We start from the raw sequence: 21869 nt of genomic DNA on the forward strand, positions 1-21869 counted from the left end.
CTTTGGGGTGAAATAGAGTGAAGGCTGCGAGATGGGCCTTTCTCGTCCAACATCAGTGCCTGACCTCACAAATGTACTATTGGAAGAATGGTCAAATATTCCCATAGACACACTCCTAAACCTTGTAGACAGCCTTCCCAGAATAGTTGAAGCTGTTATAACTGCAAAGAGTGTGGCAACTAAATATTGAACCCTATGGACGAAGACTGATATTCCATTAAAGTTTGTGTGTGCTCGTGTGTAAACGCAGGTGTCCCAATACTTTTGACAATATAGTGTATGTGGAAGGGGGCACTCTGCCACACTCTGATGCAAAGGGGCGATACTCTGCTATAAAGTGGGACTCTGATGTAAGGTGTTGTGGGTGATGCAATGGGCTTTGGGGCGATTCGATGTTCTGGGGAGATGTGATTGGGCGATGGGATTCGATGTGTTCGGGCAAAGCGATTCGATGTGCTGATGCGATTCGATGTGATGCGATGTGCTGCGATGTGCTGGGGGCGATGCGATGTGATGTGCTGGGGGCAATTCGATGTTCTGGGGATATGTGATGCGATTGGGCGATGGGATTCTAGGTGTTGGGGTGAAGCGATTCGATGTGCTGATGCAATTCGATGTGTTAGGGGTGATGCAATGTGCTTTGGGCGCTGCGATGTGCTGGGGGTGATTCGATGTGCTGGGGGTGATTCGATGTGCTGGGGAGATGTGATTCGATGTGCTGGGGAGATGCAATTCGATGTGCTGGGGGTGATGCGATTTGATGTGCTGGGGAGATGCGATTCTATTTGCTGGGAGCAATGTGATGTGCTGGGGCGATGTGATTCGATTTGATGTGCTGGGGGCGATGCGATTCGATGTGTTGCGGGTGATGCAATGTGCTTTGGGAGATGTGATGCGCTGGGGGTGATTCGATGTGCTGGGGAGATGTGATTCGATGTGCTGGGGGAGATGCGATTCGATGTGCTGGGGGGAGATGCAATTCGATGTGATGCCATGTGCTGGGGGGCGATGTGATGTGCTTGGGTGGTGCGATTCGATGTGATGTGCTGGGGGCAATTCGATGTTCTGCGTTTGGGCGATGGGATTCGAGGTGTTGGGATGAAGCGATTCGATGTGCTGATGCGATTCGATGTGTTTGGGGTGATGCAATGTGCTTTGGGTGATGCAATGTGCTTTGGGCGATGCGTTGTGCCGGGGGTGATTCAATGTGCTGGGGGAGATGCGATTCTATGTGCTGGGGGAGATGCGATTCTATGTGCTGGGGGCAATGTGATGTGATATGCTGAGGGCGATGCGATATGCTGGGGCGATGTGATTCGATGTGATGTGCTGTGGGCGATGCGATTTGATGTGATGCGGGTGATGCAATGTGTTTTGGGGTGAGTCGATGTTCTGGGGAGATGCAATGCGATTGGGCGATGGGATTCGATGTGTTGGGGCGAAGCGATTCGATGTGCTGATGCAATTCGATGTTTTGGGGGTGATGCAATGTGCTTTGGGCGATGCGATGTGCTGGGGAGATGCGATTCGTTGTGCTGGGGCCAATGTGATGTGCTGGGGGCGATTCAATGTGCTGGGGTGATGCAATGTGCTGGGGGTTATGCGATTCGATGTTCTGGGGAGATGCGATTCGATGTGCTGGGGCGATGCGATGTGCTTGGGTGATGCTTTTCGATGCGATGTGGTGAGGCAAAGCGATTCGATGTGCTGATGTGATTCGATGTGTTGGGGGTGATGCAATGTGCTTTGGGCGAATTGATGCGCTGGGGCCATTCGATGTGCTGGGGGAGATGCAATGTGCTGGGGGAGATGCGATTCGATTTGCTGGGGAGATGTGATGTGCTGGGGGCGATGAGATGTGCTGGGGCTATGCGATGAGATGTGCTGATGCAATTCAAAGTGCTGGGGGTGATGCAATGTGCTGGGGTGATGCGATTCGATGTTCTGGGGAGATGCGATTCAATGTGCTGGGGCGATTCAATGCGATGTGCTTGGGTGATGCGATTCGATGCGATGGGTGATGCGATTTGATGTGCTGGGGCGATGCAATGTGCTTGGGCAATGCGTTTTGATGCTATGTGGTGGGGCAAACCGATTTGATGTGCTGATGTGATTCGATGTTTTGGGAGTGATGCAATGTGCTTTGGGGCGATTCGATGTGCTGGGGCGATTCGATGTGCTGGGAGATGCAATGTGCTGGGGGAGATGCGTTTCGATTTGCTGGGGCGATGCGATTCGATGTTCTGATGCGATTTGATGTGTTGGGGTGATGCAATGTGCTTTGGGCGATGCGATGTGCTGGGGGCGATTCGATGTGCTGGGGGAGATGCGATCCGATATTCTGGGGAGATGCGATTCGATGTGCTGAGGCGATGCGATGTGCTTGGGCGATGCATTTCGATGAGATATGGTGGGGCGAAGCGATTCGATGTGCTGATGCGATTCGATGTGTTGTAGGTGATGCAATGTGCTTTGGGCATTTCGATGCGCTGGGGGTGATGCAATGTGCTGGGGGAGATGCAATGTGATGGGGGAGATGCGATTCGATTTGCTGGGGCGATGAGATGTGCTGGGGCGATGCGATTCGATGTGCTGATGCAATTCGAAGTGTTGGGGGTGATGCAATGTGCTGGGGGTGATGCGATTCGATGTTCTGGGGGAGATGCAATGCGATGTGCTTGGGTGTTGCGATTTGATGTTCTGGGAGAGGTGCTGCGGCGATTCAATGCGATGTGCTTGGGTGATGCGATTTGATGCGATCTGTTGGGGGCGACGCGATTCGATGTTCTGATGCGATTTGATGTGTCGGGGTGATGCAATGTGCTTTGGGCAATGCGATGAGAAGTGTTGGGGGAGATGCGATTTGATGTGCTGGGGGCGTTGTGATGCAATGTGCTGGGGCGATGCGATTTTACGGGGAGGGGGATCGATGTGCTGGGGATATATTTTTTTTATTTTTAACCCGATTATCTATGTAACATAGAGAAAGTGGTTTGTGCAAATAGTTGTAAATAAGCAGTTTTTTTTAAAGTACTGCCACCATCCCATCTAAGGTCCCATTCACACATGCAGACATTATGTGCGTATTTCATCCATCCGTTTGCAGATGAAGTACGGACATACATGCATTCCTATGGGATAGCGGGTGTCGGCGGATGAACATCCGCAAACACCCGATATCGTCCGCCTCCGCAATTGTCCGATTCTGCAGACGGAGGAAAATCCTATTTTTCTATCCGTCTGCAGAGCGGATCGGATGAACACGGACAGACAATCCCCCATAGAGGAGAGCGGAGAGCTGACAGGGCGGTCCATGCACAGTGTACTGGGACCGCCCTGTTATCCTCCGGCTCAGCGGGGACAACAGAGCAATCCCCGCTGAGCAAGCAGATCATCACGGGGCGGATCATTACTGATCCATCCCGTGTGAAAGGGGCCTAATACCAAAACACAAGCACAATTTTTCAAAATGCATATGCACAGTTTGAACTTCATAAAGTCGTCTTCAATACGTCTAGATGCATAAATGAATTGTGTTGCTGTGATTATTATTTTTTTCTTTTTAAATGAAAAGCTGTACAGAAAAAAGTATCAGCTGAGTGTAGATATGTGTGTGTATATATGTACAGAACACGATATATATATAGTGTGTGTGTGTGTTTCTTGAATAATATTCCTTGTACATGCAGTATATTTACTGGTTCCTGGAGGGAGGAGGGGTTTGCATAGATATGGGTGGCAACTTCCTCTAACACTGCCGTTGCCATGGAAACCTGACCTGAAACTTATTACACTGCTTGTGCAGCATTGAGCATGTGCGAGATCTGCAAGGCTGAAATCCAGGAAGAAATACGGTCTGGCTTCAGATGCCCACACTTAAGATGGCCACAGTCTGCTGCTAGTTTATAAACTTTCAAAATGCTGTAATAACCAAACAAAACGGACCTTAGTTTACAGACCAACTTTACTGAATACATTAAGCTTGTGTATTATAGGGATATTTTTATTTAAAAAGTGTAATTTTGGCCTGAGCACCACTTTAACCACTTGCTTACTGGGCACTTAAACCCCCCTCCTGCCCAGACCAATTTTCAGCTTTCAGCGCTGATGCACTTTGAATGACAATTGCGCGGTCATACAACACCGTACCCAAATTACATTTTTATCATTTTTTTCCCACAAATAGAGCTTTCTTTTGGTGGTATTTAATTACAGCTGGGAGTTCTATTTTTTGCTAAACAAACCAAAAAAAGATGCAAAAAAAAAAAAAATCATGTTTAATAGTTTGTTATAAAATTTTGCAAACAGGTCATTTTTCTCCTTCATTGAAGTGCACTGATGAGGCGGCACTGGTGGGCACTGATAGGCTGCACTGGTGGGCACTGATAGGCATAGTTAAGGCGGCACTAATAGGCACAGATAAAGTGGCACCGATAGGCACAGATAAAGTGGCACTGGTAGGCACAGATAAGGCAGTACTGATGGGCACAGATAAGGCGGCACTGATGGGCACAGATAAGATGGCACGGATGGGTGGCACTAATAGGTACCACTGATATATGGGACTGATGGGCACTGATAGGTGGAACTGATAGGTGGCACTGCTGGGCACTGATGGGCGGCACTGATGGGCACTGTTAGATGACACTGATGGGCACGGATATGTGGCACTGGGGTGCAGCACCGTTGTTGAGGCAGATTGTGGGCACTGATGGGTGGCACTGTGGGCACTGCTGGGTGGCACTATGGGCACTGCTGGGTGGCACTGATGGGGGGCACTTTTTTATTACAGAGGTGGCACTGGCAGGGGGCAGATGGGTACTGGTAAGCTGGCCGTGATCGGGACTGATGTCCCGATCACGGCCGCCGGTGAACGGATCTTTTTTTTTCTCCTCGCGCTATCAGCGCGAGGAGGAAAAATAGGCGATTACCGGCTCCGTTGTATCACATGATCAGCTGTCATTGGCTGACAGCTGATCACATGGTAAGGGGTCGGGATCGACCCCTTGCTTGGATCTGTGATCAGGCGAGTCTCGTAGACACGCAGGCCGCTCGTGCACGGGACGACGTCAATAGACGTCGCCCCGGTAAAGGGGGTCCACGCTGTAGCCATCATTTGGCTATAGCGCGGGTCTCTACTGGTTAAACTGAGCCACAGATCTAAACCATTCTGCAGAAACTCCAAAACTACTGAGGTGGACGGAGTGGTGGGGTCCCACTGCTTACTTTCTGCAAATGTTTTAAATGTATTCCATATTTTAGAATAGATAAAGTTCGTGGAAGGTTTCCTAGCTTTTAGGAGAGTAGAAATCACCCCCACTGAGAATCCTAATGAAATTCTGCTGCTCAAGATCCAAAGATGTAGATTCAGTTTGTGAGGAGCTGGGTGCACCAATTTCCCCTGTGAGAGAAGCTGCGGGAACACTGGGATCTTGAACGGCGGGGCATACGCTGAGGTTCATTGCCCAAGGGAACCACAGCCTCTTCGGCCAGTACGGCAGAATAGCTATCACTCTGACTGGCTCCATCGATAATCTGATTAAAAACTTTGCGATCAAGGGTCTGGCGGGAAACGCATATGCGGTCTTGCATCGCCACGGACTCGAGAGGGCATCTACTGCTTCTGCACGGGGATGAGGCAGACGGGATGGAAATCTCGGCAGCTTCGCATTCATTGGAGAAGCAAAAAGATCTATTTCTGGTGGCTTCTGCAGACTCATGATCCAACTGAACTCTGATGGGTGCACTGCCCACTCGTTGCTGTCTGGAAAACAACGTGATAGGCGATCCACCTGCTGATTCAAACGGCCCGAAAGGTAAACTGCCTTTAAATCCAACAAATTTCTTTCCGCCCATAACATAATGGGCTCTACTTCCTTTAATAATGTGATGCTGTGCTTTCACCCCTGCCGTTATACTCAAAACATATAACCAGTAAAAAAAATTTAAATCATCGCCTATGGGGATTTTTAAGTAGAGACGCTTGGCGCCATTCCATGAGCGTGTGCAATTTTGAAGAGTGACATGTTAGGTATCTATTTACTCAGCGTAACTTCATCTTTCACATTATGCAAAAATTGGGCTAACTTTACTGTGTTTTTTTTTTTAAGCACAAAACAGTTTTTTTTCCAAAAAAAAGCATTTGAAAAATTGCTGTGCAAATACCGGGCGAGATAAAAAGTTGCAACGACCACCATTGTATTCTCCAGGATGTTTGCTAAAAAAACATATATAATGTTTTGGGATTTTATGTAATTTTCTAGCAAATAAATGATGATATTTACATGTAGGAAAGAAATGTCAGAATTGTCCTGGGTGCTCCTGATCGCCTGATGGCGCTCCCTGCATGTTGGGCCTCTGTATGTGGCCACACTGTGTAAAAGTCTCACACATGTGGTATTGCCGTACTCGGGAGTAATAGCAGAATGTGTTTTGGGGTGTAATTTGTGGTATGCATATGCTGTGTGTGGGAAATAAACTGATAATATGACAATTTTGTGAGATTTTCGGGTCCACATTTCACCCAACACCCACAGCACTGAAGATCTCATGGAAACTCAACTGTCCAGATCTCGCAGACATAGGTCGCCATCCACTTTCAGACCACTTGGGGGACACCGACCCCGCCACCCACCGACGAGCCCGACTTCGGCCACGCTACCTCACAGAGCACGCAGGGACCGCTAGACCTGTCGCCTCACGAGAGCTCCGGGACACTCATGCGACGGTGGATTAGCCTACATGCTTCATACCCTGCCTCGTGCCGCTCTCCTTTCCTCTGCCGTGCATATGGACCATTCCCTTACTCACCTGCCTTGAAAGACTACAGACACTAGCTTCAATATCCCCGACTCCGGTTAACACCATGATTTCTACCTGGAGCAGTCCTGGGCCTCCAATCCGTCAGACGAGAGAGCATTCAACGCACGCACTCGACTAGACACCATTCCTGCTCGGATCCCATATAGTTGTAGCCTTTTACTCTCTAACTGAACATTACCACAGCCGAATGAGCGCCCAGAAGGACCCGAGACACCTATCGGTAAAGTATACATCGAACAGAGCACTTGGTATATTTTAGTGACTGATCCGATCTTGTGCCCTGCTGCGACATTTATATTGGCACTTACCTCTATGCCTTATATGAACTATTCTTCATATTGCAGACCTCATATCATCATAGAGGAGCTAGTAATTCTATATACTTTACTAAACATCATACTACCCTGAAAGCAGGAGCCCGTTCACTACCTTACAATATTGCAGGCATTGGGTGGTCAATTTATCAAGTGATACCCCCCTTACTAGCCTTATCCCTGATCCAGGATATACAGGAGCCATGATTTATATGATTTTTAGGCCCACCCAAACCTACCCCCCAGTACCCCCCTCTTACAAACCATCTGGGAATACCAGGTGCCATAGGCTATTTCTTTAATATGTTGTTGACGTCGATGACCTGTTTTATTTTTTTGCTTGATTGCAGAGGTGACCATCTTGGCGTTTGTCAAGAGGGTTGAGAGTGGCCAGCAAGATTGCCTACAGCCACATCACCTTAAAAGCGCCCGATCTCGTCCGATCTCGGATGCTAAGCAGGGTTGGGCCTGGTTAGTAGTGATGGACGAACTTCCGACGGGACGTTTCGCGAATGCGACCGATAGTTTGCGAACCGTAACGTTCGCGGCAGGCCCCATTGACTTCAATGGGAGGAGAACTTTGCAAACCTACAGGTCAAATGTGCAGCCACAAAATAATTACTAGCTGTGCAAACATAGTTCCACCACATGGCCAATGACATAACACATGTATGAGGTGAATCTGGGATCGACAACTACAAGCATTCTTTTTTTATATGTGAAATTGTGACAATTCAGGACTGTGGAGCACATGAAGGCAATGGAGGAGAAGGAAGGTCAGGGTAGGCAAAGAAGAGGGTGCAGGAGATGATCACCAGCAGCGTGACATACAGCAATGACACCTGCACCGTGATAGAGTGATCTCACACCAGCACCGTGATAGAGAGCACTGACATCAGCAGCGTGACATACAGCAATGACACCTGCACCGTGATAGAGAGCGCTGACATCAGCAGCGTGACATAAAGCACTGACACCAGCACCGTGATATACAGCACTGACACCAGCACCGTGATATACAGCACTGACACCAGCACCGTGATATACAGCACTGACACCTGCACCGTAAGCAGCCCCAGGAGTAAGTCAGCATAGCACAGGGATGCTGGGAGCCCCTCATAATGAGCATAGCACAGGGATGGTGGGAGCCCCTTTATAATAAGCATAGCACAGGGATGGTGGGAGACCCTCATAATATGCACAGCAGAGGTACAGCCCCAGGAGTAAGTCAGCATAGCACAGGGATGGTGGGAGCCCCTCATAATAAGCAGCCCCAGGAGGAAGTCAGCCCAGCACAGGGGTGGTGGGAGCCCCTCATAATAAGCATAGCACAGGGATGGTGGGAGACCCTCATAATATGCACAGCAGAGGTACAGCCCCAGGAGGAAGTCAGCACAGCACAGGGATGGTGGGAGCCCCTCATAATATGCACAGCAGAGGTAAGTTTTCCTGGTGCCACCATGTGATACAATAAATAGCTAAGACCAGGGTGAGTACTGCTTCAAAGAAAAAAATTGTATTCAAGGAAATGCGAGAGCTGCCTCAATCGCCCTTTCCCTAAATTCTACTGAAGTGAGTGCTCTGGGGGTGATGCAATGTGCTGGGTGTGATGCGTTTTGATGTGCTGGGGGAGATGCGATGAGCTGGGGCAGTGCGATGTGATGTGCTGGGGGAGATGCGATTTGATGTGTTGCGAGTGATGTAATGTGCTTTGGGACGATTCGATGTTCTGGTGAGATGCGATGCGATTGGGCGGTGGGATTCGATGTGTTTGGGCGAAGCGATTCGATGTGCCGATGCCATTCGATGTGCTGATGCGATTCGATATGTTGGGGTGATGCGATGTGCTTTGGGAGATGCGATGTGCTGGGGGAGATGTGATTCGATGTGCTGGGGGAGATGGGTTTCGATGTGATGCCATGTGCTCGGGGCGATGCGATTGCCATTTCACCCTGAATGCGCCAGATATCGTTTGATCTCGGATGCTAAGCAGGGTCGGGCCTGGTTAATACCTGGATGGGAGACCGGCTGGGAATACCAGGTGCCGTAGGCTTTTTTTTAATATGTTGTTGGCATCGACGACCTGTTTTATTTTTCTGCTTCTTTGCTGAGGTGACCACCTTGGCGTTTGTCAAGAGGGTTGAGAGTAGCCAGCAAGATAGCCTACGGCCATATCGCCATGAATGCGCCCGATCTCGTCTGATTTCAGATGATAAGCAGGGGCGGTCCTGGTTAGTACCTGGATGGGAGAACGCTTGGGAGTACCAGGTGCCCTAGGCTTTTTTAAATATGTTGTTGTCGTCGACGTCCTGTTTAATTTTTCTGCTTGTTTGCCGAGGTGCCCATCTTGGCGTTTGTCAAGAGGGTTGAGAGTGGCCAACAAGCTCGCATACGGCCACATCACCCTGAATGCACTCAAGCTCGTTTGATCTTGGATGCTAAGCAGGGTCGGGCCTGGTTAGTACCTGAATGGGAGACCGCCTGGGAACACCAGGTGCCATAGGCTTTTTTTTAATATGTTGTTGGCGTCGACGTCCTGTTTTATTTTTCTGCTTGTTTGCCAAGGTGACCATCTTGGCGTTTGTCAGGAGTGTTGAGAGTGGCCAGCAAGATCACCTATGGCCACATCTCCCTGAATGCGCTTGATCTCGTTTGACCTTGGATGCTAAGCAGGGTCGGGCCTGGTTAGTACCTGTATGGGAGACCACATGGGAATACCAGGTGCCGTAGTCTTTTTTTTAATATGATGTTGGCATCGACGACCTGTTTTATTTTATTGCTTGTTTACCGAGATAACCATCTTGGCGTTTGTCAAGAGGGTTGAGAGTGGCCAGCAAGATTGCCTACGGCCACATCACCCTGAATGTGCCTGATTTAGGATGTTAGGCAGGGTTGGACCTGGTTAGTAACTGGATGGGAGACCGCTCGGGAGTACCAGGTGCTGTAGGCTTTTTTAATATGTTGTTGACAACAACGAACTGTTTTATTTTTCTGCTTGTTTTCCGAGGTGACCATCTTGGCCTTTGTCAAGAGGATTGAGAGTGATAAGGAAGATCGCTTATGGCCTCATCACCCTGAATGAGTCAGATTTCGTCTGATTTCAGATGCTAAGCAGGGTCGGCCTGGTTAGTAACTGAATGGGAGAACGCCTGGGAATATCAGGTACCGTGGGCTGTTTTTTAATATGTTGTTGGCATCGACGACCTGTTTTATTTTACTGCTTGTTTGCCGAGGTGACCATCTTGGCGTTTGTCAAGAGGGTTGAGAGTGGCCAGCAAGATCGCCTATGGCTTCATCTCCCTGAATGCGCCCGATCTCGTCTGATCTCAGATGCTAAGCAGTGTCGGGCCTGGTTAGTAGCTGGATGTGAGACCGCCTGGGAATACCAGGTGCTGTAGGCGTCTTTTTAATATGTTGCTGGCGTCGAGGACCTGTTTTATTTTTCTGCTTGTTTGCTGAGGTGACCATCTTGCCATTTGTCAAGAGCGTTAAGAGTGGACTGAAAGGTCATCTAAGGCCACATCACCATCATCATCATCATGAATGTGCCCTATCTTGGCTGATCTCGCATGCTAAGCAGGGTTGGCCTTATTTAGTCCCTGGATGGGAGACCTTTGGGAATACCAGGTGCCGTAGGCTTTTTTTAAATATGTTGTTGACATCGACGACCTGTTTTATTTTTCTGCTTGTTTGCCGAGGGGATCATCTTGGCTTTTGTCTAGAGGGTTGAGAGTGGCGATCAAAATTGCCTATGTTCATATCACCCTGAATGCGCCAGCTATCGTCTGATCTCGGATGCTAAGCAGGGTCGGGCCTGGTCAGTAACTGAATGGGAGACCGCCTGGGAATATCGGGTGCCGTAGGCTTTTTTTTAAATATGTTGTTGGCATCGATGACCTGTTTTATTTTACTGCTTGTTTACCGAGGTGACCATCTTGGAGTTTGTCAAGAGGGTTGAGAGTGGCAAACAAGATCGCCTAATGCCACATCACCCTGAATGCGCCAGATATAGTTTGATCCCGGATGCTAAGCAGGGTCGGGCCTGGATAGTCCCTGGATGGGAGACCTTTGGAAATACCATGTGTCATAGGCTTTTTTTTAATATGTTGATGGCGTCGACGACCTGTTTTATTTTATTGCTTGTTTGCCGAGGTGACCATCTTGGCGTTTGCCGAGGTGACCATCTTGGCGTTTGCCAAGAGGGTTGAGAGTGGACAGCAAGACCTCTTACGGCCACATTACCCTTAATATTTCCGATCTCATCTGATCTCGGATGCTAAGCAGGTTTGGGCCTGGTTAGTACCTGGATGGGAGACCTCTTGGGAATACCACGTGCTGTAGGCTTTTTTTAATATGTTGTTGGCGTCGACGACCTGTTTTATTTTTCTGCTTGTTTGCCGAGGTTACCATCTTGGCCTTTGTCAAGAGGGCTGAGAGTGGTCATCACCCTGAATGTGCCCAATCTCCTCTGATCTCGGATGCTAAGCAGGTTTGGGCCTGGATAGTACCTGGATGGGAGACCTTCTGGGAATACCAGGTGCCGTAGGCTTTATTTTAATATGTTGTTGGCGTGGACGACCTGTTTTAATTAAGCCTCTAGTCTGGTTGCTAGGTTTACAAAAAGTTGTCACTAAATGATATATTGCTCACAAATGCCATAGTTATATGTGGAATTGCACCCCAAAATATATTCTGCTGCTTCCCCTGAGTACAGGGATACCACATATGTGGGACTTTTTGGGAGTCTAGCCGCGTACGGCACCCCGAAATCCAATCACTGCCTTCAGTGCAATCACTGCCTTCAGGATTTCTAAGGGTGCAAATTTTTGATTTCACTCCTCACTACCTATCAGAGTTTCGAAGGCCATAAAATGCCAAAACAACACAAAACCCCCCCAAATGACCCAATTTTGGAAAGTAGACACCCCAAGGAAATTGCTGAGGGGCATGTTGAGTCCATTGAATATTTTTTTTTCCCAAGTGATTGAATAATGATACAAAAAAAAAGTTTACAAAAAGTTGTCACTAAATGATATATTGCTCACACATGCCATAGTTATATGTAGAATTGCACCCCAAATATATATTCTGCTGCTTCTCCTGAGTACGGGGATACCACATATGTGGGACTTTTTGGAAGCCTAGCCACGTATGGGACCCTGAAAACCAAGCACTGCCTTCCGGATTTAAATATAAAACGCTACCAAATGAGCTTTAATCATAACTCATTGCTTGGGTTCATCACTGAATTTTGTGGACCCAAAAATATTGCTTGACTGCGTTAGGAATGAAAAAGTATATAGCTCAATCAACTGCCTGAGTTATGAGCTTTAATCAGAACTCATTGCTTGGGTTTACCCACTGAATTTTGTGGACACAAAAATATTGCTGGATGGAGTTAGGAATAAGAAAGAGAGCAGGGATTTCAGTCTGATCCCTCTTGGGAAAGTCTACAGAGAGCCCCCGCTCTCTGGAAGTAAAGGGCGGCTGTTGGAAGACCATCTTACATTTCAATTGTAAGCTATAATTAAGCCTCTAGTCTGGTTGCTAGGTTGTTCTGAAGTAGAAGGCTGAGGGACTGGGTCAATCTCAGTTCGTGCTGGACTGGCGGAAGAGTGCTCATTCCTCTGAGAAGGCCGGGCTAGATCTGATTCAGTCTCTCTCTCTCTCTCTTCCAACTGCTTCTAGGGCAACATGGCAGGCAGTCCAAATTTTTGGTTATGGCCTATGACGTGAATGGCAGATCCTATTTTAACTGTTTATCCTTTCTTCCTGGGAATTCGGTGTTTTGATCTTGGAATGGTTCTTAGCTTTTCTTAGTTAGAGTATGAGGGCACCATACTACAGCCAACAAACTTTGGCCAGGCCAAAATCAACGTGCCCTATTCTTGGTTCAGACTTTAGGGACTGGGTCAAGATGTCTTCTCCCCATAGGGGAAAAGGTATGACACATGCCATTCCCACACAAATAGGTTTAAACGTCCATAATTTAAACCATATGAAAGTTTTCAATGAAAACTATTCATTAATGTCCATGTATAGTGTAGCCAGTAGCAAGCAAAAACAGAGTAGGGTTCAGGCACAATGCACGTAGATATCACTTGCTGCCCATTTGCTAGAGCAGGATTTAGACAGGACCCCCTCCCAAGCCCACTGTAGCATTGTTTGTATATAATGCTGTTAACTACCCGTTTGCTGCTCATTAGTATGCCCACCTTGGAGCAGTGTAGAATGCATTGCCAGTGATTTCCCCTTGCGCATATGCTCTGTGGTCCCAACAGAGCACATTTCATAGGCAATGTAAATAGTAAATTGCTGCTCTACTAGAGCCAACCTTTGGTTTATATGAAATTCAAATGATGTGTTGTGCAATCAAGCCCACTGAAGCATTGTTTGTTTACAATGCCATTAATTCCCCTCCACTACACATTTATATGCCCAACTTGGAGCAGTGTAGAATGCATTGCAAATGATTTCACCTTGCGCATATGCTTTTTGTGGTCCTAACAAAGCAGCATTCATAAGCAATGCAGATAGTGATTGGCTGCTCTAGGGGAGCCAGTTATATGAAATGCAAATGATGTGTTGCACAATCAAGCCCACTGTAGCATTGGTTTTATACAATGCCATTAATTCGGCCTTTGCTGCTGATTCATACCCAGTCTGGCGCAGCATAGAATGTATTGCGACTGATTTCCCGTTTCAGGCTCTCTGTGGTCCCAACAGAGCAGTGTTCAGATGCAATGCACATAGATTTCTTGCTGCCCATTTGTTGCAGCTAGGCTTTCGACAGGACCCCCTCCCAAGCCCACGGTAGCATTGTTTGTATACAATGCCATTAATTTGCCCTTTGCTGCTGATTCATGCCCAGCCTGGCACAGCATAGAATGCATTGTGATTGATTTCCCATTGGTTTCCAGCTCTTTGTGGTCCCAACAGAGCAGTATTCAGACACAATGCACATCATTGATTTATTTTTATTTTTTTGTTAGGCTTTAGTGCGGTTATTAGTTAGCATTAGAACCATATTGTTTAATGTGAAAATTATGTATATTTTTTCCTGCTGAATGCTTTATTTTTTTAGAAGCCAGGAAAGCATTTTATTGTTTTAAAATGCCTAGCTTGTCAATATTACAATTGAGTGCAGTGTGTTTTAAAGGTTGTTAATGCAATAATTGGGGCCTAAAGCCCCATATCATCCTCCTTGTGTTTTTTAATGTTACCAATATCTCGTTGCAGATGACTGGAATGAGCACAAGATGTATGTGTGAAATGCGTCCACATGACCATAGTTTGGTGTCTTTGGTGTTATCTTTGTGAAACAATATAAAAGGCAATCGGAAGTTCTGGATCTGCAGTCATTTCTTTCTTCCTTCTGGGCAATGGGATTCTAGGTGTTGGGGTGAAGCGATTTGATGTGCTGATGCAATTCGATGTGTTGGGGGTGATGCAATGTGCTTTGGGCGATGCGATGTGATGGGGGTGATTCGATGTTCGTGGGAGATGTGATTCAATGTGCTGGGGGAGATGCAATTCGATGTGCTGAGGGTGATGCGATTCGATGTGCTGGGGGAGATGCGATCCTATGTGCTGGGAGCAATGTGGTGCGATGTGCTGGGGGCGATGCGATGTGCTGGGGTGATGCGAGTTGATGTGATGTGCTGGGGCGCTGCGATTCGATGTGTTGCGGGTGATGCAATGTACTTTGGGAGATGCGATGTGCTGGGGGTGATTCGATGTGCTGGGGAGATGTGATTCAATGTGCTGGGGGAGATGCGATTCGATGTGCTGGGGGAGATGCAATTCGATGTGATGCCAAGTGCTGGGGGGCGATGCGATGTGCTGGGGTGATGCGATTCGATGTGATATGCTGGGGGCGATTCAATGTTCTGGGGAGATGTGATGCGATTGGGCAATGGGATTTGAGGTGTTGGGGTGAAGCGATTCGATGTGCTGATGCGATTCGATGTGTTGGGGGTGATGCAATGTGCTTTGGGCGATGCAATGTGCTTTGGGCGATGCGTTGTGCTGGGGGTGATTCAATGTGCTGGGGGAGTTGCGATTCGATGTGCTGGGGGAGATGCGATTCTATGTGCTGGGGGAGATGCGATTCTATGTGCTGGGGGCAATGTGATGTAATATGCTGGGGGCGATGCGATGTGCTGCGGCGATGTGATTTGATGTGATGTGCTGTGGGCGATGCGATTCGATGTGTTGCGGGTGGTGCAATGTGCTTTGGGGAGAGTCGATGTTCTGGGGAGACACGATGCGATGCGATTGGGCGATGGGATTCGATGTGTTGGGGCGAAGCGATTCGATGTGCTGATGCGATTCAATGTTTTGGGGGTGATGCAATGTGCTTTGGGCGATGCGATGTGCTGGGGAGATGCGATTCGATGTGCTGGGGCCAATGTGATGTGCTGGGGGCGAATCGATGTGCTGGGGTGATGCAATGTGCTGGGGGTTATGCGATTCGATGTTCTGGGGAGATGCGATTCGATGTGCTGGGGCAATGTGATGTGCTTGGGTGATGTGTTTCGATGCGATGTGGTGGGGCAAAGCGATTTGATGTGCTGATGTGATTCGATGTGTTGGGGGTGATGCAATGTGCTTTGGGCGATTTGATGCGCTGGGGCGATTCGATGTGCTGGGGGAGATGCAATGTGCTGGGGGAGATGCGAATCGATTTGCTGGGGAGATGTGATGTGCTGGGGGCGATGAGATGTGCTGGGGCTATGCGATTCGATGTGCTGATGCAATTCGAAGTGTTGGGGGTGATACAATGTGCTGGGGTGATGCGATTCAATGTTCTGGGTGAGATGCAATTCGATGTGCTGGGGCGATTCAATGCGATGTGCTTGGGTGATGCGATTCGATGCGATGGGTGATGCGATTTGATGTGCTGGGGCGATGCGATGTGCTTGGGCAATGCGTTTTGATGCTATGTGGTGGGGCAAAGCGATTTGATGTGCTGATGCGATTCGATGTGCTGGGAGATGCAATTCGATTTGCTGGGGTGATGCGATGTGCTGGGGCGATGCGATTCGATGTGATGATGCAATTCGAAGTGTTGGGGGTGATGCAATGTGCTGGGGTGATGTGATTCGATGTTCTGGGGGAGATGCGATTCGATGTGCTGGGGCAATTCAATGCGATGTGCTTGGGTGATGTGATTCGATGCGATGTTTTGGGGGCGGCGCGATTCGATGTTCTGATGCGATTTGATGTGTTGGGGTGATGCAATGTGCTTTGGGCGATGAATTTGCTGGGGGCGATTCAATGTGCTGGGGGAGATGCGATTCGATGTTCTGGGGAGATGCGATTCGATGTGCTTTGGGCATTTCGATGCGCTGGGGGTGATGCAATGTGCTGGGGGAGATGCAATGTGATATGGGAGATGCGATTCGATTTGCTGGGGCGATGAGATGTGTTGGGGTGATGCGATTCGATGTACTGATACAATTCGAAGTGTTGGGGGTGATGCAATGTGCTGGGGGTGATGCGATTCGATGTTCTGGGGGAGATGCAATGCGATGTGCTTGGGTGTTGCGATTTGATGTTCTGGGAGAGATGCGATTCAATGTGCTGGGGCGATTCAGTGCGATGTGCTTGGGTGATGCGATTTGATGCGATCTGTTTGGGGCGACGCGATTCGATGTTCTGATGCGATTTGATGTGTCGGGGTGATGCAATGTGCTTTGGGCGATGCGATGAGAAGTGTTGGGGAGATGCGATTCGATGTGCTGGGGGCGTTGTGATGCAATGTGCTGGGGCGATGCGATTTTACGGGGAGGGGGGTGATGCGATGTGCTGGGGGAATATTTTCTTATTTTTAACCCGATTATCTATGTAACATAGAGAAAGTTGTTTGTGCAAATAGTTGTAAATAAGCAGTTTTTTTAAATACTCCCACCATCCCATCTAAGGCCCCATTCACACATGCGGACATTATGTGCGTATTTCATCCATCCGTTTGCGGATGAAGTACGGACATACATGCATTCCTATGGGATAGCGGGAGTCGGCGGATGAACATCCGCAAACACCCGATATCGTCCGCCTCCGCAATTGTCCGATTCTGCAGACGGAGGAAAATCCTATTTTTCTATCCGTCTGCAGAGCGGATCGGATGAACACGGACAGACGATCCCCCATAGAGGAGAGCGGAGAGCTGACAGGGTGGTCCATGCACAGTGTACTGGGACCGCCCTGTTATCCTCCGGCTCAGCAGGGACAACAGAGCGATCCCCGCTGAGCAAGCGGATCATCACGGGGCGGATCATTACTGATCCATCCCGTGTGAAAGGGGCCTAACACCAAAACACAAGCACAATTTTTCAAAATTAATATGCACAGTTTGAACTTCATAAAGTCGTCTTCAATACGTCTAGATGCATAAATGAATTGTGTTGCTAACATTATTATTTTTTTTATTATTTTTTTTTTATTTTTAAATGAAAAGCTGTACAGAAAAAAGTATCAGCTGAGTGTAGATATGTGTGTGTGTGTATATGTACAGAACACGATATATATATAGTGTGTGTGTGTGTTTCTTGAATAATATTTCTTGTACATGCAGTATATTTACTGGTTCCTGGAGGGAGGAGGGGTTTGCCTAGATATGGGTGGCAACTTCCTCTAACACTGCCGTTGCCATGGAAACCTGACCTGAAACGTATTACACTGCTTGTGCAGCATTGAGCATGTGCGAGATCTGCAAGGCTGAAATCCAGGAAGAAATACGGCCTGGCTTCAGATGCCCACACTTAAGATGACCACAGTCTGCTGCTAGTTTATAAACTTTCAAAATGCTGTAATGAGCTAACAAAGCGGACCTTAGTTTACAGACCAACTTTACTGAATACATTAAGCTTGTGTATTATAGGGGTATTCTTATTTAAAAAGTGTAATTTTGGCCTGAGAACCACTTTAACCACTTGCTTACTGGGCACTTAAACCCCCCTCCTGCCCAGACCAATTTTCAGCTTTCAGCGCTGATGCACTTTGAATGACAATTGCGCGGTCATACAACACTGTACCCAAATGGAATTTTTATCATTTTTTTCCCCACAAATAGAGCTTTCTTTTGGTGGTATTTAATTACAGCTGGGAGTTTTATTTTTTGCTAAACAAACAAAATAAGATGCAAAAAAATAAAAAAATCATGTTTAATAGTTTGTTATAAAATTTTGCAAACAGGTCATTTTTCTCCTTCATTGAAGTGCACTGATGAGGCGGCACTGGTGGGCACTGATAGGCATAGTTAAGGTGACACTAATAGGCACAGATAAAGTGGCACCGATAGGCACAGATAAAGTGGCACTGATAGGCACAGATAAGGCAGTACTGATGGGCACAGATAAGGCGGCACTGATGGGCAAAGATGGGCACAGATAAGATGGCACGGATGGGTGGCACTAATAGGTACCACTGATAGATGGGTCTGATGGACACTGATAGGTGGCACTGATAGGTGGCTCTGATAGGTGGCATTGCTGGGCACTGATGTGCGGCACTGATGGGCACTGGTAGATGACACTGATGGGCACTGGGGTGCAGCACCGTTGTTGAGGCAGATTGTGGGCACTGATGGGTGGCACTGTGGGCACTGATGTGTGGCACTGTGGGCACTGCTGGGTGGCACTGTGCGCACTGCTGGGTGGCACTATGGGCACTGCTGGGTGGCACTGATGGAGGGCCCCTTTTTTTATTACAGAGGTGGCACTGGCAGGGGGCAGGTGGGTACTGGTAAGCTGGCCGTGATCGGGACTGATGTCCGAATCACGGCCACCGATGATCGGCTTTTTTTTTTCTCCTCGCGCTGTCAGCGCGAGGTAGAAAAATAGCCGATTACCGGCTCCGTTGTATCACATGATCAGCTGTCATTGGCTGACAGCTGATCACGTGGTAAGGGGTCGGGATCGACCCCTTGCTCGGATCCGTGATCAGGCGAGTCTTGTAGACTCGCCGATCACAGAGCGCGCCGCGTGCGCCCCTCAGGCTGCTCGTGCACGGGACGACGTCAATAGACGTCGTCCCAGCAAAGGAGGTCCACGCTGTAGCCCTCATTTGGCTATAGCGCGGGTCTCTACTGGTTAAACTGAGCCGCAGATCTAAACCATTGTGCAGAAACTCCAAAACTACTGAGGTGGACGGAGTGGTGGGGTCCCACTGCTTACTTTCTGCAAATGTTTTAAATGTATTCCATATTTTAGAATAGATAAAGTTCGTGGAAGGTTTCCTAGCCTTTAGGAGAGTAGAAATCACCCCCACTGAGAATCCTAATGACTGGAAATTCTGCCGCTCAAGATCCAAAGCTGTAGATTCAGTTTGTGAGGAGCTGGGTGCACCAATTTCCCCTGTGAGAAAAGCTGCGGGAACACTGGGATCTTGAACGGCGGGGCATACGCTGAGGTTCACTGCCCAAGGGAACCACGGCCTCTTCGGCCAGTACGGCAGAATAGCTATCACTCTGACTGGCTCCATTGATAATCTGATTAAAAACTTTGCGATCAAGGGTCTGGGGGGAAACGCATATGTGGTCTCGCATCGCCACGGACTCGAGAGGGCATCTACTGCTTCTGCACGGGGATGAGGCAGATGGGATGGAAATCTCGGCAGCTTCGCATTCATTGGAGAAGCAAAGAGATCTATTTCTGGTGGCTTCTGCAGACTCATGATCCAACTGAAGTCTGATGGGTGCACTGCCCACTCGTTGCTGTCTGGAAAACAACGTGATAGGCGATCCGCCTGCTGATTCAAACGGCCCGGAAGGTAAACTGCCTTTAAATCCAACAAATTTATTTCTGCCCATAACATAATGGGCTCTACTTCCTTTAATAATGTGATGCTGTGCGTTCACCCCTGCCGTTATATATATGAAACTGCTGCTCTGTTGTCTAGCCGCACTAGCACTTGTTTCTGCTGTAGATGTTCTTTTAGACTCAGCAGAGCTAAGTACACTGCTCGCAGCTCTAAGACGTTGGAGACTACTACGTCCCATTTCCCTTGCACTGCCAGGTGATCTCAGTGTGCTCCCCACCCTTTCGAACTTGCGTCGGTGGTAAGAATGGTCCAGGAAGGGCATTGCAGGAGCCGAGGCTTTGAAATGAGGTCTTCCTTCGACCCCCAGAGGAGACTTCTCTTTATAGAAGCTGAAATTGATATTCTCTGACATAGGGACTTCTTCCTCCACTGCGTCAAAAAGCCCCATTGAAAAGTCCTCAGATGCCAATGAGCCCAAGGTAACATTGGAAGGCAAGCCGCCATGGTCCCGATTAAACTCAAGAAATTCGAGGCTGACAGGTGGGAGAGAGATCTGACGTGGACCATCTTCTGAACAATCGCCTTCACCTTCTGGGGAGGGAGGCGCACTGTACCAGCCTTGGTGTTGAATAGAGCACCCAGGTAAATCATCACCTGAGTTGGGGTTAGGAGGCTCTTCTCTGTATTTACTAACCACCCAAACTCTCTCAGAGTCTTCAGAAGAATCTCCTTGTGGTCCCGTAGCTGGGCTTGATCGGACGCTAGCAGTAGAATGTCATCCAAAAAGTGAAAGATTCGAAGGTGCCAGGGCTGAAATTAGAACTTTTGAGAATATCCTTGGTGATGTGCATAGGCCAAAAGGCATGGATGCGGCGGTCCGTTTCGCTTCAGGAGCGATCCGGGATGAGGGGATGGCCGTTGGTTTCTGGCCATCCCCTCTCGATCGCTCCTGGCGAATGAGAAGCCTCCCCCGCTGTGTATAGTAAACACAGGCAGGGAGGAAGTGATGTCATTCTCCTCGGGGCGGTCTTATTGACCGGACTACGAGGAGAACAGTGAAAGTAAGTGTGCACCAACACTACACTGACATGTAGGCACACAGATCCCCCCTCCCCCTCCCAGTCACAGTGTCACTGATTGCAGTGATCATTTATTTATTGATCACTGCATTTAGTGTCAGTTGTGACAGTAAAAACTGTCAGGGCAGTTAATGTTAGGTTCAGGGTAGCCCCCTACCCCCCCAATAAAGGTTTAACCCCCTGATTGCCCCTAGAGTTAACCCTTTCACCCCCTTTTGCCAGTGTCACTAAGCCATTGGTTTTTCTGATCGCTCCATTAGTGTCACTGGTGCCGCTAAGTAGCTAGTTATTTTTTTTAGGTTACAAAAGAAATTAGAAATCTGCGCTTAGTAAAATAAAATAAAATAAAATGATATAAAAAACAGCAGCTGAACACTATAACCCGGATACTGGGCACACAAAAGCAGAAAAAAGTAAAAGTGCAGCGCTTGCCCTCTTAAATATAACTGTGACTTAATAGGAAAAATGTGTGTTTATGGAAAATGTGAAAAACCTAAATAATGTGAAAAATCATTAGTGAAAAATACTTTGAAAACCCAAATGTCCAATGAAGTCAAAAGAAATTAATCTGTAACTCAAATGTCCATTAAAGTGAAAAACCAAATAATCATAAAAAATAATGTGACACAATATAAAGTCCCATGTGAAATATAAGACAAAAAATGATGATTGATCTTGTATGTTCAAAACAACAATAATAATGCTTGACCACGTGGACCCTTCACCTCTGTAAACCAATAATGAATGGAGGCTTACCAGATCTCCAGTGACCCCCTGTTAAACATAGACGTTTCGATAAGGAAGCCGAAAGCCGACCCAATCGTTCGGTGCAAGAAGCCGGGAAACGACCCAATCCTTCGGATATCACGTAGTCTCCAAATACACTCGG

The 21869-nt window shown here is 47.9% G+C and overlaps 1 protein-coding gene and 8 pseudogenes across 1 annotated transcript in view; all 9 read left to right on the top strand.

Moving 5' to 3' along the window:
• The window catches only part of LOC143962780 (uncharacterized), a 459151-nt gene that overhangs the window by 68063 nt on the left and 369219 nt on the right, over positions 1–21869 (top strand). The gene's annotated exons all lie outside the window — the stretch shown is intronic.
• Positions 9071–9189, top strand: LOC143965536 (5S ribosomal RNA; annotated as a pseudogene).
• On the top strand, positions 9298–9416 carry LOC143965469 (5S ribosomal RNA; annotated as a pseudogene).
• On the top strand, positions 9524–9642 carry LOC143965547 (5S ribosomal RNA; annotated as a pseudogene).
• LOC143964777 (5S ribosomal RNA) lies at positions 9751–9869 on the top strand (annotated as a pseudogene).
• LOC143965333 (5S ribosomal RNA) lies at positions 10419–10537 on the top strand (annotated as a pseudogene).
• On the top strand, positions 10884–11002 carry LOC143965470 (5S ribosomal RNA; annotated as a pseudogene).
• LOC143965244 (5S ribosomal RNA) lies at positions 11362–11480 on the top strand (annotated as a pseudogene).
• Positions 11569–11685, top strand: LOC143965509 (5S ribosomal RNA; annotated as a pseudogene).

Source organism: Lithobates pipiens, unplaced genomic scaffold (genome assembly GCF_037356315.1).
Source record: "Lithobates pipiens isolate NorthernLeopardFrog02 unplaced genomic scaffold, aLitPip1_a1.2 Scaffold_8, whole genome shotgun sequence".
Classification (NCBI taxonomy): domain Eukaryota; kingdom Metazoa; phylum Chordata; class Amphibia; order Anura; family Ranidae; genus Lithobates; species Lithobates pipiens.